This window comes from Schistocerca gregaria, chromosome X (assembly GCF_023897955.1).
Source record: "Schistocerca gregaria isolate iqSchGreg1 chromosome X, iqSchGreg1.2, whole genome shotgun sequence".
Taxonomy (NCBI): Eukaryota; Metazoa; Arthropoda; class Insecta; order Orthoptera; family Acrididae; genus Schistocerca; species Schistocerca gregaria.
Genome location: NC_064931.1, coordinates 432,477,261 through 432,496,857, shown reverse-complemented (window position 1 = coordinate 432,496,857; position 19,597 = coordinate 432,477,261). Strand labels below are relative to the sequence as shown.

The window sequence follows — 19,597 nt, the reverse complement described above, 5'->3', positions numbered from 1 at the left end:
AATTACGGCAATGTTTGCGCGAAGTACGTTCGAGTCGGAGCGAAAACGTATGGAAACAGCTAAATACCAAAATGTGGGGATTGCGTTGCTTGTTTGCTTAAAACAAACTATGTCTCAAAATACTCCCACAACAGGACCTTCATTGCTGGAAACATCAAATGAAATTGCAAAACAAATAAGTACTAACTTTGTGCAAATTCAGGTTGGTTAGAACGTTTCAAGAAGAGGAATAGCACAGTGTTCAAATATTTTCCGTGCAGGTAACCGAGTTTAAAGGTTGTAACTACAGATAGTTTTCAGTCTATGTGTCTTTCAATACTTGAGGAATATGGTGTAAAAGATGTCTTCAACGCCAACGAAACTGGCTTATTGTACCACTGTTTTTTCTGAATAAAAATTTATTGTTTGAGGGACAATTGTGTTAAGAGGGAGGAAGAGAGGAACTCTCTGAAGAATGAATATGATATTAGTAAAATACAATTCGGATGCATCTGGAAACTACCCTCCATTGTCATTGGGAAATGTATAACACCGCAGTGTTTTAAATTTGTAAAAAATTATTAGTCTAATTCAAGGCAAACAAAAAAACTTGGATGATGGCCACTATCTTCACAGACTGGATTCTCAATTTAGATTAGAGATTTTTACGACAAATGCGTAAGGTCTCAATTAATACTGATAACCGTCCAGCACACTCTGATATTAAAATTAAAGCAATAATGTTTATATTTTTGCCTCACAAAACCTCAAGTGTCTTACAAGCACGCCATAAGGGCATTAAACAAATCCTAAAATTTCACTGACGAAAGAAATTGCTGCAAAAATATTTAGTTGCTATTGATGTAACAGAAGATTTATCCATCAATTTGTTGGATACATTACATATGTCGCATTCTGCATAGAATTTGGTGGAGCAAAAGATCGAGTAAAACTGAAGAGATATCAGGTGTTCTCCAGGAAGGCGTCCTGGGACCTCTGATCTTCGTAATCTATATAAATGACCTGGGTGACAATCTGAGCAGTTGTCTTAGGTTGTTCGCAAGAGTATGCTGTAATTTACCGTCTAGTAAGGTCATTCGAAGACCAGTATCAGTTGCAAAGCGATTTAGAAAAGATTGCTGTATGGTGTAGCAGGTGGCAGTTGACGCTAAATAACGAAAAGTGTGAGATGATCCACATGAGTTCCAAAAGAAATCCGTTGGAATTCGATTACTCGATAAATAGTACAATTCTCAAGGCTGTCAATTCAACTAAGTACCTGGGTGTTAAAATTACGAACAACTTCAGTAGGAAAGACCACATTGATTATATTGTGGGGAAGGCGAGCCAAAGGTTGTGTTTCATTGGCAGGACACTTAGAAGATGCAACAACTCCACTAAAGAGACAGCTTACACTACACTCGTTCGTCCTCTGTTAGAATATTGCTGCGCGGTGTGGGATCCTTACCAGGTGGGATTGACGGAGGACATCGAAAGGGTGCAAAAAAGGGCAGCTCGTTTTGTATTATCACGTTATAGGGGAGAGAGTGTGGCAGATATGATACGCGAATTGGGATGGAAGTCATTACAGCAAAGAAGTTTTTCGTCGCGGCGAGATCTTTTTACGAAATTTCAGTCACCAACTTTCTCTTCCGAATGCGAAAATATTTTGTTGAGCCCGACCTACATAGGTAGGAATGATCATCAAAATAAAATAAGAGACATCAGAGCTCGAACAGAAAGGTTTAGATGTTCGTTTTTCCCGCGCGCTGTTAGGGAGTGGAATGATAGAGAGATAGTATGATTGTGGGACGCTGAACCCTCTGCCAAGCACTTATATGTGAATTGCACAGTAGTGATGTAGATGTAGATATTTTTTCACCAGCGAGATGCTCCAAATTATCAGATCGGCCAATAGTGAAATTGAGCCTATATTTAATGAAATGTTTGGGAAAGCTTTTACATTGTCAGACCATCCTAGAGAATTACTAGATCATTTTGTCAGATTTCGATCACGAGGAAGAAGAAAGTTTTTACCTGAGAAGTGTTTTGGATGCCCTTCGCTCTTGTCGCCCATTAAACCAAAGGGAAACATGAACTTAAGTTAGCACATCAGTTACGCGTTCAAGCTGAAACTCGACCTTAAAGCTTGCTGCAAGGCTTTGGAATTAGCGGGAGCGCAGTGCAACTCCACATGAAAATGGATACTCCACCTGGTAAAACCGAAGGAAATGAAGGCGTATCGAACTCTGCAAGTGGCGCACACTCGGCGGTTTTGAACAAACAACTGTGTTGTTAAGGTTACAATGAAATAATTGCAAGGGTAAAGGAACTTTCTGGCCTGTGGTATGAATAATTTAACATATTTTAACATAAAAAAATATTTCGGAATGAGCACCTTAGCGGTCCTATTAGGTCCCTTGGGATACATAAGATCTTCCGTTGGTAATTCGTATTCCAGTATGAAGTACTGGTTTCTATTAGATGCACTGAGAAACCAGAACATCAGGACCACAGCCCACCTAGCTATTTCTGGACAATGTCACCCAGTGGCGTTGCAGCCACTTGATCTATTAAGAAAGTACACTGGTCAGCAAAACTTAAAGACCAAAGTAGCTCTCTCACTTTGTGTCACTGCCAAGTAACATAGCACGATGAAACTTGGACCTTACATAGAACGAACAGCTACACTATAGCACAGTACAGAACAGTACAGAAGGTAACTGAAAGAAATACGTCGTGAGACCATGACAAACGACACTTTTATTCCAGGACAATAGCTAGACAGAAGTCACTGCTGTTCATGATGGTCCCTTGGACATTACAAAAGGTGAGACATGGCTCTTAGTAGTGTGTTTGATCACCATGGACGACAATGCACGCTCGGCAATGTGCTCCCTTGCTGACCACGAGGTTGCTGATGAGATCTTGTGGCAGGGATCTCCTTTCTCCACCAGCGAGGTTGATACTGCACGATGGTCGTTGGTGCATGTGGAAATGTTGCAATACATCTCCTCAACATGTCTCACACGTGCTCAGTGGGATTTAAGTGGAGGCAACGGACGGGCCAGTCTATACGCCGAGTATGTTTTCATTCCAAGAACTCCTCCACCTGCGCTGTTCGATGTGATCGTGCATTGTCATCCAGAAAAATGAATTCAGGGCCGAATGCATCCCTGAAAACAAGGACATGGGAAAAGAGTACAGAGCCGGGCTGAGTGGCCGTGCGGTTCTACGCGCTACAGTCTGGAACCGCGTGACCGCTGCGGTCGCTGGTTCGAATCCTGCTTCGGGCATGGATGTGTGTGATGTCCTTAGGTTAGTTAGGTTTCAGTAGTTCTAAGTTCTAGGGGACTGATGAGCTCAGAAGTTAAGTCCCATAGTGCTCGGAGCCATTTTGAACAAGCACTGGAAAATTTTTTGAAGAAATTTACGTTATTACATACTAGGTTACCATTTAGCAACCTGTAATCACGTCCTGTACCATGACTGAAAATTTCTAGCTGTTTATACAAGTTATTTGGTGTTTCGTGTATGAAGATCATTTACGTTATCCTGGAATGGGCAGCTATTGCTAATTTACCATAATTGCTTGTGTGATAGGCTTTTATGCGTTCGTTGTAACTTTTTTGGAAGTCTCTCACAGTTTGACCTACATAGAGAACTTCTCATGTATTACACGTTGTTTTGCAAATGCCTTATTGTGTGTGTTCATCTGTGAGTTTAAGTTGTGTCTCATTGTGTGTTACAGTTTGTTACGTGTTGTGAAAGCGATGTTAAAGTTGTGAAGTCAAATAGTATTTCCAGTTCTATAGAAAAGTTTGCTTTTGAATGCTGTGCGGACAGGGTGTTTCTTTCGTATGTTCTGTGTAGTAGTTGTTTTACTACCCGTATTTCCTTTCTGTATGAGGTTGTCAATAAGTGTGCCATCGTAGCTATTTTTCACAGCTGTTTATTTGACCGTGCTGAGTTCGTCGTGTTTCGCATATTTATCCATCGGTATATCATTGATTGTGCTAATTAGTGCTTGTATGCTGCATGTTTATATGGTATGTGTTGTTGAGTGGCAAGATGAGCTGTATATGGTGATGTCTGCTGTTGTTTTCCTGCGGACCGCGGTGGCCGAGCGGTTCTAGGCGCTTCAGTCCCGAACCACCTGACTGCTACGGTCGCAGTTTCGAATGCAATTGTTTTCATCTCTTGTTGCTCCATCCTGTGCGTTGATGCGCACTTGTATCCTCCTAAGCATGTAGTGCACATAGTGGGTCGATACGGTGCTGTTCAAGCCTGTATTATTGTTCCGCAGCGGTCATTTAGTGAATGAGGAGCGTTTCTGCTGTGACGGACTGCAAGTTTCAACTCGACCCAACAGATGTTAAGTCCCATAGTGCTCAGAGCCATTTGAACCGTTTTCAAGGAGTACAGAGTTGCAATAACTCTGACCAGTGAGTGTACCCTGTTCAAAGATTTGGAGGTTAGTACTCCCATGCAACGTTATAGCTCCCCACACTATAACATGGATGTTCGTTTTCTCCACGAACTGTTCGAGATGGGATAAAAGAACATTATTGTGAAGATGGTTAGATGAAACCTTTGCCACGCGCTTAAACGTGATTTTCAGAGTATCCATGTAGACGTAGATAAGCATCTGGACCACCAAAATGGTAATGTTCCACTGTGCTGGATGTATCCTTATACGGAAAGAGGTGGGAACATGTAATGCACCTAAGAACATTGTCCAACATGATCATTTTGTTAGCACAGGTGTTATGATGTGTGGAGGTACAATTTTTCATGATCGTGATGACTTGCACACATCTGAACACGGAACACTCGCAGGTCAACGTCCTTGTGATACAGTCCTCCTCCCCTAGTCCTTTTTCTCAGAGATGCAGTCGGCTCTGACTTCATTTTGTTGGACGACACTGTACTCTTTCTCCATGTACGTGTGTTCAGAGGTGCATTCGGCTCTGAGTTCATTTTTATGAATGACCTTGCGCGACCGCATGTAACAGCGCAGATGGAAGAGCACTTGGAAGGTTGGAACGAGAGGTTATTTGGCGAGAGGTTATTTGGCCAATCGAGTACGGGTGGGGTGCGTTGGTGAGACGTACTGCAGCGTTTCCACATCAATCAATGATGACCCAACAGTTGTCAACCGCGCTGAGGGAGAAATGGAACGCCCTACCACAAGAGCTCCTTAGCAACCTTGTGGAGAGCATGGGAGCATGTTGCAAAGAATGCACTGCCGTGCGTGGAGCTCACACAACCCATTCAGAACCGTCCTGTCTTTTGTAAAGTTCAGAGGAGAATCATAAATCGTGATGATTCAAATATAATTATTTTCTTCGAATAAAACTGCTATTTCTTTTCGTATCACTGTGTATTTGTTTCAATTATCTTCTATATTATACTGTAGTAGTTCTTTCTATGTATAATCCATGTTTCATCGAGCTATGTTACTAGTGATCCATCATACGAAAATTACTTTCGTCATTAAGTTTAGACACCAGTGTATATAAGCGAATCACACACGAATGGGGAAAGATTCTAGCTACGATACGGATCGCAAATGGAGAAATCCATTGACATAATCTAATTGGAGAAAGAGTAGGTTGTTATGGCCCAACGCCTGGGAACGAGCGAATCTGGTCGTTTGTTCGCATGCTGTTCTGTCGTGAGCATCTATGGGAAGCGGTTGACGGACCGTGAAAACATGAGTAAGTGACAAGGTTTTGGACGTCCACGTCTCGTCAGCGAAGGTGGAAGTCGGAGGTTCACCCGCTCTGTAAAGGGGGGTAGGCAGCGACTTGTGGCAAATCGGACGACAGAGTACAATAGGGTGTAGGCGCAAGTGTTCTGGAGCAAATCGTCCAACGCACTTCTTGAACATGGGGCTCAGCAGCAGGCGACCTTTACGTGTTCCCATGTTGATGCAATGAAATCGTTAACTATGATTACAGTGTGTTCAGGATAATCGAGATTGAACCATTTATTAATGGAAACATGTCGCCTAGTCACGTCTCTTGTTACATCACGTAGATTTTTGTGACCGGATACGCCGTCATCCATGCAGACAGCTGTTCGAAACATCCACCACACCAGGTACGCAGGCCTTAGGGACAATATTATGCTATACATCTATCTATCGCTTGAGCCTTGTCCAGCAGTTACGCAGGGTCAGCCATCGTTAATCGGATTTGGCATGTTAATGGTTAATGGGTGGCCGGTTGCCCTTCCTGCCGCCACCCCGTACCCCCTGGGATGGAATTACTGTACCCCAACTGTCTGCGTCGAGCGTAATCCATGTAATAGTGCGAAGGTGTTCAGATGTCTGCGAGCCGTGTAGCAGAGGCGGGACCAGTCCGGTATTCACCTAGAGGGATGTGGAAAACAGCTTACAAACCACACCCAGGCTGGCCGGCACATCGGCCCTCGTCGTTAATCCGCCAGGCGGATTCGATCCGGGGGCCGGCGCGCCTACCTAGTCCAGGAAGTAGCGCGTTAGCTCTCTCTCTCTCTCTCTCTCTCTCTCTCTCTATCTCTCTCCTCTTTTTTTTTAGTAATCTCATTTTGTTTCCTTTCGCTCGTTCGGGCGGACGAGGTAAGACATCCGTTTAAGTTCGTTGTTGATAGAGTAACTAAGTTGTTTATTACAGAGGGCAGCTAACCCACTGACCGAACACGCTGAGCTACCGTGCCGGCGAAAAACCGTGTTACAATAGTTTGAGGAACATGACAGGAATCTCACTTTGATGTCTTACTCGCCAAATTCGCCTAATATGAACCACAGGGAACATGTCTTGGAAGCTTTCGAGCACCAGCTCCGCGCCCGCAAACCATTCGTTTGTAACTTACGGGAATGGTGTGACCTATGCGCACACATCTGGTGCCACATACTTCTGGAAACCTACCGCCGACTTGTCAGATGTATGTCACGCAGAACTGTTGCTGTACTGCCTTTCGGAGGAGGACCAAGACTTTACTAAGCTCATGGTCATACTGTTTTGGCTCATAGGTGTATGATCAAATCTTGTTATCAGTCGATAGTGTGACGAAGTGTAGCTTTGAGAAAATTGAGAAAGAAAGATTTTGCCTATTCACTCGCATATGCTGTTTGTAAACTCACGTATATTAATAAAGTGTGTCGCTTTTTAAACTTTTCGTTTTCCCTAACGCCAGGGAAAAATTATACACAGGATCGCTGGGGAAGAGTTTTAACGCTTTTGCTATCTAACACAGCTTCAATGCCGTAACACTGTCAGAAGGAGTAGCAGTGACAGGTCTTTACGTTCCATCACTTTGGGTCATCATCATCATCATCTTGAATGCACACTGCTCTTTCCAAGGTATTTTGAGCACTGTCAAGGTAGGTTCTTAGTCGTCTGTCCTTCGCTAGCAGACTGACATTCCCTCACTTGAATGAAATAAAAAGATAAATAAACACTGGCAGTTATGCTGACAATCTGCATTTCCTATGTCAAACACCACAAAGTTCTGTTATGTTCATATTCATTGGAGGCGAAGTACAAAAACACTGACTAAATTTCTCAACCTTTGCCTATTACTGTTGGGGATTGCCACTACGTCATGTTGATAGCAGTCCATTGTTAACTATCATTATTTGCACAATCAGTGTGGGAAATTATGTTCCGTAGATAACTTATCACAAGTGAGCTGCCATCCATCCCACTCAGCGAAAACACTCTCGAAATCGATCTGTACTTCTTGGTCATGCAGCGGCAACACGTTCCTCTAGAGGTGAAAACATGTAAGGCTATGTTACTAACTTGGTGGAAAATTTTAAAAGCCATGGTTTTTCAAATGGAACGAGAGTCATGTTACATGTTATGTTGAAAGTGTATTACTGAATAAAAAGACATGCTCCTACTCATATCTTTGTAACGAACAAAGATACAAGAAAGGTAATGACGCTCGTTAATGTACATCTGGTACCTAAAAATATTTTATATTTTGCTTCTGGACAAAAAGTTATTTGATTTGGGGCGATCAAAATAATTGGATGCCCTACAATGTAATTTCGAAATTGTGACCCACAGCGCTAGGCTAATCTCCAAACGTCTGCGAACTGACCTGTATAAAAGGAATAAGACCATGGTGATTTCTGTCCGTCCGGTGGTTGGGGTTGTTACCTATGGGGCTCTCTTAGTTTTCTGTTAGAGAAGTTATAAGCAATAATATCCATGTACAAGGGGTAGACAGCTGGATGAAACCAGAAGTGAACAGTGGCGAAATGCTAAATTCCGGTTACAATGCTGTATGGCTACACATCGCTAAAACTGGCTAGATGCCTTTGGTGGCAGCGATAATATCTGTTACGTACTGCGAATGTGAACTGATCTACGTGAAGGTAACCATTGTATATGGATGCTTCTATGGACCATCTGCCTCAGGAGCTGTAGACGTGAACGACTCAGAGTGAACGTTGGAAATATCGCGTGAATTTCCTGATCACGAGGCTTCAGTCTTCCAGCTACAGAATGGAAAAGACATGCAACTACAATGGTTCGAAACACGGCGATTCGTGGGAGATTATCTGAATGGCTATTCTGAAGATTACTTCGAGTAATTAGAGAACTGACTCGTGAGCAAACGTTTTAAATCTTTTAATAACAAACAGATCACAACGTTTAGAATCAGTTAACGTAGATACAGGAACCAGTGGATATAAGGTTGTTATAGCATCAGTGTATACAGGTGCTAAAAGGAATGTTGAGAACGTTAGGAAAATACTTTTCCAAGCATTTGCCACTGAATATAATATAACCATCAAATAATCACCGCTGTGGACGAAGTTGTGAAGCACAAATGGATAAAATTCAAAAGCATTACACGACACGCTTTAGAGATATATATGTCGTTTAAAATTGCGAGGCATAGTTAAGACCGCCCGTTGTTCAAGTATCAAGTTACAAAACAAAAATATGTTACGAAAGCAGAGAACCTACACAATATTCCGTTAAAATAACGTTAGTACCACCATAATATCTCACATGGTTTTTTATTTAAAAAGCCTTTCACAATGCTACTTTGACCACAATAAACTATCATATACAGCCACACGCCATACTGAGATAAAAGAAAACGTGCGTCCTCACGCATTTCAGTAAAACTTGCTGTATTACTCGTCGTAGCTAAGAATAATGTCAGTTGAAAACACTACTTGTCAACATGCCTAGGAGATTAATTTCAAGCGTATACCGCACATGGATAGTTACTTTACGGCAAGAAGGATTGTCGCCACGGGTGGCTGTCATTTGAACATACAGTGGGTACTGTGAATCACAAAACATTGAAGATCTGCTTCATAGTAGTTCTCTTCGGTCAACAACACTCGCTGATAACCGCTACCTTTAAATTGTGGCTAGTAGGGACCTCGGAGGAGAGTGAAATACAATTGAGTGCTGCCCCTTTGGAGACAAATAGTAGGTCTGTTTCACATCAAAAAGTGCGTAACCATCTCCACAAAATCAGTTTGGTCAGTAGGAGCCCATTATGAACAACAGTACATCCCACCACCCTCCCTCAGCACCATATAACTCCAAGATCGCTGATAAGCGAACGCCTAGGATTGAATCTGGAGCAATGGTGTCGGTTTCTCCTCACTGACGAGTCCAGGATTTGTCCGTCGCGTGATTCGCATGGAAGAGTCCCACGGGTCCAGCAAAGAGGTGGATTTGTCATAATTCGGGTCAATATCGTGTACAGAATGTCGGACATCTCCCACCGCTTTCGAGGATGATTTCAGTGCTGTGAGGTTACGCGACAGGATCCTCAAACCAGGATCCAGCCATACAGTCAATATTTGGCGATGGCCTTGAAGATCATAAAAAGAGAGTACATCGCATAAACTTTCTGAACACCTTCCTTCACAAGGTGGGAATCAACCGACGGGAATGGAGTGCTGTGTCTGTTGACATGAATCCGATTCGTCATGCTTGGGACGAGTTGAAACTTGCACTCCGTCACAGCAGAAACGCTCCTCATTCACTAAATGACCGCTGCGGAACAATAATACAGGCTTGAACAGCACCGTATCGACCCACTATGTGCACTACATGCTTAGGAGGATACAAGTGCGCACCAACGCACAGGATGGAGCAACAAGAGATGAAAACAATTGCATTCGAAACTGCGACCGTAGCAGTCAGGTGGTTCGGGACTGAAGCGCCTAGAACCGCTCGGCCACCGCGGTCCGCAGGAAAACAACAGCAGACATCACCATATACAGCTCATCTTGCCACTCAACAACACATACCATATAAACATGCAGCATACAAGCACTAATTAGCACAATCAATGATATACCGATGGATAAATATGCGAAACACGACGAACTCAGCACGGTCAAATAAACAGCTGTGAAAAATAGCTACGATGGCACACTTATTGACAACCTCATACAGAAAGGAAATACGGGTAGTAAAACAACTACTACACAGAACATACGAAAGAAACACCCTGTCCGCATAGCATTCAAAAGCAAACTTTTCTATAGAACTGGAAATACTATTTGACTTCACAACTTTAACATCGCTTTCACAACACGTAACAAACTGTAACACACAATGAGACACAACTTAAACTCACAGATGAACACACACAATAAGGCATTTGCAAAACAACGTGTAATACATGAGAAGTTCTCTATGTAGGTCAAACTGTGAGAGACTTCCAAAAAAGTTACAACGAACACATAAAAGCCTATCACACAAGCAATTATGGTAAATTAGCAATAGCTGTCCATTCCAGGATAACGTAAATGATCTTCATACACGAAACACCAAATAACTTGTATAAACAGCTAGAAATTTTCAGTCATGGTACAGGACGTGATTACAGGTTGCTAAATGGTAACCTAGTATGTAACAACGTAAATTTCTTCAAAAAATTTTCCAGTGCTTGTTCAAAATGCCTCCGAGCACTATGGGACTTAACTTCTGAGCTCATCAGTCCCCTAGAACTTAGAACTACTGAAACCTAACTAACCTAAGGACATAACACACACCCTTGCCCGAGGCAGGATTCGAACCTGCGACCGTAGTGGTCGCGCGGTTCCACACTGTATCGCCTAGAACCGCTCGACCACCTCGGCCAGCTCCTGTGCTTGTCTTATTAATAATACGTTAACTAAAAATTGTGTCAACATTATTGAATGACCAAGATATATCAAATAATTGTAATTCATAATGTTTAACATGTAATATGACAAACACGCTTGTATAAAAAAAGACTGTATTTCATTGTTTATACTATCTTAGAAATTGAAATAAGTTTATCTTGAATATTGAGAGTCTTTGAACTGTAAACATCTGAATGTTAAAGTGCTAATCGATGGTGTGTTTATAGTGCCAGACGAATAAATTTCCAGCGAAAATGTGAGTAAAGACATGAATGAAATTACTTAAACATACAACTCTCTGATGGTGCACAATGAAATACATGTATCTGATGTACTGGATTAAGTTCCCGTACATAAACTCACTGACACACCCAGCAATTTTCGTCACCACACTTCAGTTTAATGGCATGTACGTGTAGCTGGAAAGCACCCTGATGATGGCAGCATGCTGCTGAAGTGCATTGTGCTAATAAATGTTTGAAAAACGCCTGAAGCAGTAAAAATTATTTTATAAATACACTCCTGGAAATGGAAAAAAGAACGCATTTACACCGGTGTGTCAGACCCACCATACTTGCTCCGGACACTGCCAGAGGGCTGTACAAGCAAATGATCACACGCACGGCACAGCGGACACACCAGGAACCGCGGTGTTGGCCGTCGAATGGCGCTAGCTGCGCAGCATTTGTGCACCGCCGCCGTCAGTGTCAGCCAGTTTGCCGTGGCATACGGAGCTCCATCGCTGTCTTTAACACTGGTAGCATGCCGCGACAGTGTGGACGTGAACCGTATGTGCAGTTGACGGACTTTGAGCGAGGGCGTATAGTGGGCATGCGGGAGGCCGGGTGGACGTACCGCCGAATCGCTCAACACGTGGGGCGTGAGGTCTCCACAGTACATCGATGTTGTCGCCAGTGATCGGCGGAAGGTGCACGTGCCCGTCGACCTGGGACCGGACCGCAGCGACGCACGGATGCACGCCAAGACCGTAGGATCCTACGCAGTGTCGTAGGGGACCGCACCGCCACTTCTCAGCAAATTAGGGACACTGTTGCTCCTGGGGTATCGGCGAGGACCATTCGCAACCGTCTCCATGAAGCTGGGCTACGGTCCCGCACACCGTTAGGCCGTCTTCCGCTCACGCCCCAACATCGTGCAGCCCGCCTCCAGTGGTGTCGCGACAGGCGTGAATGGAGGGACGAATGGAGACGTGTCGTCTTCAGCGATGAGAGTCGCTTCTGCCTTGGTGCCAATGACGGTCGTATGCGTGTTTGGCGTCGTGCAGGTGAGCGCCACAATCAGGACTGCATACGACCAAGGCACACAGGGCCAACACCCGGCATCATGGTGTGGGGAGCGATCTCCTACACTGGCCGTACACCTCTGGTGATCGTCGAGGGGACACTGAATAGTGCACGGTACATCCAAACCGTCATCGAACCCATCGTTCTACCATTCCTAGACCGGCAAGGGAACTTGCTGTTCCAACAGGACAATGCAAGTCCGCATGTATCCCGTGCCACCCAACGTGCTCTAGAAGGTGTAAGTCAACTACTCTGGCCAGCAAGATCTTCGGATCTGTTCCCCATTGAGCATGTTTGGGACTGGATGAAGCGTCGTCTCACGCGGTCTGCACGTCCAGCACGAACGCTGGTCCAACTGAGGCGCCAGGTGGAAATGGCATGGCAAGCCGTTCCACAGGACTACATCCAGCATCTCTACGATCGTCTCCATGGGAGAATAGTAGCCTGCATTTGCTGCGAAAGGTGGATATACACTGTACTAGTGCCGACATTGTGCATGCTCTGTTGCCTGTGTCTATGTGCCTGTGGTTCTGTCAGTGTGATCATGTGATGCATCTGACCCCAGGAATGTGTCAATAAATATTCCCCTTCCTGGGACAATGAATTCACGGTGTTCTTATTTCAATTTCCAGGAGTGTATGATGCTGAATATTACCAAGCAGCATAATTTCATTTCAGATAAGAGGATTTTTTAACAGACTGCTTTTATTTTGTTTTTTATTTCTTAGTTAAGCTTTTTTTAAATTCCATAGGGCTTATGCTCTCTTTTCAGCTTCTTTGAATCTACGCCCACACAAAATTCGCAAATATGCAAGTGGTACAGAACTTAATTCGTGCAGTTCAAATTTAAGCTAAGTCAGACCCTAGTTGACGATTACAAGCTGAACGAAGCCAAAATTAGCGTAAAAGTGCGTATACGTACTACTAGCACATTTGTGAGCTGTCCGAGGAAACAATGACGCGGAGAGACTCACCTAAGCATTGCAGTGCGGAGACTTTACGAGATCAAAGAAGGGCCATCCCCATTAACAAGGAAACAGCACCACCATGATCTCATACCTTACCGATAAAAGAGGACACTCGCAAGGTATCAGCCCCAGAAATCAACCCCGTGCAAAAATTTGGGCCACAACTCTGAAAGGATGCAGTTGCGCCCTTGTGTATGTACAGTTTCTAAACTTGGTAAGCCAGCCGAGCGGTTCAAGACGCTACAGTCTGAAACCGCGCGACCACTACGGTCGCAGGTTCGAATTCTGCCTCGGGCATGGATGTGTGTGATGTTCTTAGTTTAGTTAGGTTTAAATAGTTCTAAGTTCTAGGGGACTGACGAACTCAGCAGTTAAGTCCCATAGTGCTCAGAGCCATTTGAACCATTAAAGTTGTCACTCGCTCCGACCCACTGCAGCTGACTTACGCCCAAGCACGATGGACTATACGGCGGTGTCAAACCAAAGTCCTATTTGTGGGATGCTGAAGACGAGGGGAGAGGAACATGGAGAGGTCACGTCTACGCAGAGTGTTCTGACATCTTGTTTGAGAACATATATTAATTTACTCGAAAAATATGAGTACATAACATGTAAACCTCATGCACATGAACGTTCAATTTCATTTTAACAATATTCACGCATTGATATTCTGCTGCTCTATATAAGCCTCAGAATGAAAATGAATAAACCTAGGCAACTAAAGAATTATTAAGTAATTAAGTTAATGATTTTCGATTTCCAATTTAAACACGCCAGTCACGTTGGAAAACAGTGTCTTCTGGAAATGTACTCCACTTTAGCAGCATTATCTTTAAAATCCAAGGAAAATAAGGCACAACACCGAGGTTAATAATTAAACAGCTTTAATGACTCGCTCATTCGTTTCATTCATTTACACTACATTTGTGAACAGCAACACAAAAATGTTCAAAGCAAAGAGATCTCTGGCATCAGCTGCAGGTTACAAACGGCGAACTTTGACACAATGAATAAAGCATGTTCCTAATGTCGAAACATCGCTATACAGTATTTGGCGCTCGGGCCTTAGGCGGCTGCGGTGGGGCGGAGCGAATGACAAACCACCGGCGGCGGCGTGCGCGAAGTTTAAAAGCTGTGCGTTCATAAGGTCACCACTGCATCCTATCAGAATTATGGCCCAAATTTTCGCGCGCGAACGTCTTCTGATGCTGATGTCTTGGAAGCAGGCCTTTTCCTCGTTAAAATATGGGGTCAAGTTGGTAATGTTTCCGTGAAAGCCTGAGCGCGCCTCTCTGCTTGCCGGAAAAACCGACAACAGGTGGCTCACGCTGAGCGGCGCTCCTTAACGAAAGCGAAAAGCATTCAGTGAAACTGCAAGCAACTTTCTGGCAACTGATATCCTGAGTGTACCGGCACGAAACAGATGATGAACTAGAGAAGGCCGAAAAACTGAAATTGTTTCACTGCAGACAATTATAACACAATCCTTCCTTCAATCATCGCACGAACGCCTAAGTGACAGATGACTGAGAGAAGTGATCACGAAAAAGAAAATCAACTAGAATCTTTCAACAAAGGAATGGCTTTGGACCTCATGAGACACCTGCACGATTCTAGATACCTTATGCGAAAGAAATTTCTACCATTCTAACAGCAGTTTATCGTAGGTCGCTGCAGTAAGGATAGATACTAAGCAAAATGAAGGAGGCACAGGTCATTTTACCCTCACGTACCTTTCGACACTGAAACCCTTCCCTGTATAAATCAACGTAGATTCCATAAACAGATATCTTGTGAAACTAAACTCGCTCTGTTCCGCCATAAATTCCACAACATCGTTGACAACGGCGCCCAGGTTTACGGTGTATTCCTTCACTTCCGGGAGGCATTCCACACAGTTATGCAATGTCGCTTACTGCAGAAACTATGATCTTACCGAGTATCTGGTTACACTCGTGACTCACCACTTCACAGCAGATGGAATTCAACAGGCCCATCTTAACGGGTTCATATCGTTGGATGTACATATAATTTCGGCAGTGTCTTAGGGAGTGCTACATGATCGTTAATGTTCACGACATATCGGGTGTCCCTCTAAACAGTCGTCAGTCACATTTCTTCTCGTGTTTCGGCAGATACTTGCAGTTTAGTTAATGCAGCGTGTAACGAAAAGAGTAAATTAGCTTTCTGTTACGAACAAAATTACTTCTGAAGTGGAATTATACGGCCAATTCGATAGAACGGTCCCAAATAAATCTAGCCCAATATTCGTTTTATAATTATGTATTAACAGAGGCATTAAAATGCGAAGAATATGCATTACTCCAGCAGCAACTGAGAATCGCGTCTGTCCGCACTGACTGCTGCCTTCATTCTTCGTGTTTTAATGTCCCTGTTTTAACATATAGCAATGAAACGAATATCGCACTAGACTAATTTGGAACCGCTCTACGCAATGGGCACTTTAAAAATCATTTTGTTCATAATAGGAAACTAACCTACACTTCCCGTTGACACTGGAAGTCGCATGAAAGACGTGATAAGTAGTATTTGTATGGGGCAAGTCCAGCTATAAATCGCAAAAACGAAGTTGCAAATTTGTACTGAAACTCGAGAGAAAATGCTTTTGACTAATCTTAGAAGAATATGGATGACTTGGTAGACAATGTCGTGAACTCTGTGATGCTGCTCGCGGAAAATACGCCAGTCTGGCACCGTTACCAGGTAGGATTAATAGAGGAGACAGAGAAGATACAATGTAGAGCAGCTCGTTTCGTCATGCGTGCATTTAGTAAGAGCGAGAGCGTTACGAGGATGTTCATAACATTATAATGGAAGACGATACGAGAGAGATGTTGTGCTTTACGGAGAGATTTACTGTTTAAATTCCGAGGGAGAGTTCCAAGACGAGTCAGGCAGCTTATTACTTCATTCTACGTACATCTTCCCAAGTGACCAGCTCGAAAAAATCAGAGAAATTAGAGCTCATATGGAGCTTTAGCGACAATCACTTTTCCTACGTAGCATTCGCGAATGGATCATTAAAGGTGGAAAATGATGGTTGGACCACAAGTTCCTTCCACGTATGGAAGATACAGGGTGAACCAGCACTCCACTGGCAAACTTTCAGAGGCTGATCAGAAATGCCGTCTGGGTATTTTGGTATAAGGGACCCATGCTCTCCGGCGGCTCTTTAGAGTGTTATTATATTTAAAAAATTGTAAAATGTCATATTACCGCCTTGAGCTGCTGGTAAAATAGTTTATTTATACAATCAGTCTGGCAACGGCCTTGCCGCAGTGGATACACCGGTTCCCGTGAGATCACCGAAGTTAAGCGCTGTCGGACGTGTTCGGCACTTGGATGGGTGACCATCCAGGCCGCCATGCGCTGTTGCCATTTTTCGGGGTGCACTCAGCCTCGTGATGCCAATTGAGGAGCTACTCGACCGAATAGTAGCGGCTTCGGTCAAGAATATCATCATAACGACCGGGAGAGCGGTATGCTGACCGCACGCCCCTCCTATCCGCATCTTCCACTGAGGATGACGCGGCGGTCGGATGGTCCCGGTAGGCCACTCGTGGCCTGACGACGGAGTGCTTATACAATCAGTCTGGCCTTCATCATCTTTATGAAAAATAATCACAGCAACATGTTAGGCGGAATATCAAATAGTTATCGTCAAGTGGTAAAACCATGATCAGTTCAAGGCGGTAACATGACAAAAATGGTTCAAATGGCTCTGAGCACTATGGGACTCAACATCTTAGGTCGTAAGTCCCCTAGAACTTAGAACTACTTAAACCTAACTAACCTAAGGACATCACAAACATCCATGCCCGATGCAGGATTCGAACCTGCGACCGTAGCAGTCCCGCAGTTCCGGACTGCAGCGCCAGAACCGCACAGCCACCGCGGCCGGCGGTAACATGACATTTTTGAAGTATATTATATAAGAGCAGTGGGGAACCACCACTTGAAAAAAAATATTGCTTTTAGTATGGTTTCTTTCCCAATTTGCTTTGTACCTGTACTGCTTTGTATCTGTACTGCAATGAAAATAGTGCACAACAGTGTTTCCATCCGCTCACGGAACTTCCTGGTAACAACAGCAATCCGCAATCCCTCCTTCGACTCGTAGCCATCAAGTTTGCATCCAGTACTGTTCGGTTCTGTGTGAGGTTTTATCTTCCAGTAGAATTAGTTATGCATTAACAGTGATACATAACATTAGTATGGACAGGTTTACTGATGAAGACTTGGCCGACATGCACCTCCTGTGTGGGCTCACTGTAGCAGTGCCGGAGCGGCACAACGACACTACGCAAAGGTGTTCCAGTACCGACGCCAACCATATCACAGCACTTAAGGAAGGAGGTTGTATTTATTACTCGGTACAGTTCATTGTGTGATTTGGTTATTTCATAGACAGACTTCTCCATTGTTGTGAAGGCATTTTCACAGATACAAGGGTGATTACGGTAGCAAACCGAATGAATGATTATTAAATTATTACTCTGTAACCAGTCGACACACACCGTGGGTCTCTTTTACCAAAATACTCACAACATATTCCTGTAAAACCTCTGAACGTCTGTCGGTGGAGGTTAGATTAGATTCAGTGGAACTAGCGGAGTTCTAGTTTACCATGTAGCTGCATGATGACGTCAGGTTTCATTCCCAATCCCCGTTACGTAGCTATATTCAACTGTAACCACACAATCGCAACACCAGATTCTGCAAACATTTCATAAATTCACCCCAATTCTATAGTTGTACAACTCATATACCGTTCATACACTGTGCCAGGGTTGGCACTGTATAAAGAGGTTTCCGCCTCCTAGACTCTTGATACCACTGGTGAAGCAGGTTCTTTATAAGAGAGAGGGAAATGAGGAATGAAGAGTTAGTTACGGATCTGTGACTGGCAGTGCTGGTTGTTGATGCCCTAGCACTGCAAACGCGGTCCGCAGCTGGTCGGACGGGTGATACTGGAGTTGTGGGTTGCCTGTGTGTTGCTGTATTGTGTGCGAAATCTTATGGGATTTAGCTGCTTATGTCATCAGTCCCTAAGCTTACACACTACTTAACCTAAATTATCCTAAGGACAAACACACACACCCACGCCCGAGGGAGGACTCGAACCTCCGCCGGGACGAGCCGCACAGTCCATGACTGCAGCGCCCTAGGCGACCGTGGTAGCCACGCATTTTAGGCGCTGCAGTCCGGAACCGCGCAGCTGCTACGGTCGCAGTTTCGAATCCTGCCTCGGGCATGGATGTGTGTGATGTCCTTACGTTAGTTAGGTTTAAGTAGTTCTAAGTTCTAGGGGACTGATGACCTCAGATGTTAAGTCCCATAGTGCTCAGAGCCATTTGAACCATTTGCAGCGCCCTAGACCGCTCGGCTAATCACGCGCGGCTTATCATAAGCAATTAGTTTTCCTAGCAAGCTGCCATTAAAGATCACTGGCCAGTTTTCTGCTAGTAACATAAGGGTAATTGTGTTCTGTGTTACTACCAAGTTTGTTAGTGTAATTGAATGAACATTTTAGGGAAGCCATGCTAGTGAGAAGTTACTAACTATTTCAAGATTGTAATCCGGGTTAAGCTATCTGCGTTGGATATTGTATTGAAACATATTTATTTATTACTGGGTTAGCCAGACGGTTTGCCTAGTAATGATTTATGTGCATCTTTTTAATCTAGTTCAATTTATTTCTTCTTAATATTAATAAGAGCTTAAAATCCACTCATTATCCTAAAGGTTTAGTTTTACCGGTACAACACAATGAAGTAAACGGCAAAGCGTCGCCACCAGAGCCTCGTCATTAGCACTACTCTGGCCTCCCTAAACTATAATTTTACTGAATCATAATTACACGGAATCATTATTAGATTCTAGATTTACTATCTAGGTCTTTAGGAATTGCTTCAAATAATGCCACACGAAGCACGAATTAGTTTTTAAAGAACGTTTTGATCGATTCGCTTCACAATCCATGTGAAATACAGCCGATAACTTGGTTTCTATTCACTGTGATGCCGTGTGAACTTTACACAGAAGCAGGGCGCAGAAGTAAAATCATTAATATTAAGGTACATTTAAACATCGAAACGTACGAGCGCATAGTCGCCATTACTGTGTTATCTGAATTCAACTGCGGCAAGAGAAAGAATACTGGCAAAAACGAAAGAGAAATA

At 43.7% G+C, this 19,597-nt stretch overlaps 1 protein-coding gene and 1 pseudogene across 2 annotated transcripts in view; one reads left to right on the top strand and one right to left on the bottom strand.

Annotated features, from left to right (window-relative positions):
- The window catches only part of LOC126297991 (carbohydrate sulfotransferase 5-like), a 712,441-nt gene that overhangs the window by 441,932 nt on the left and 250,912 nt on the right, over window positions 1-19,597 (bottom strand). The window lies entirely within an intron of this gene.
- Window positions 16,676-16,793, top strand: LOC126299694 (5S ribosomal RNA; annotated as a pseudogene).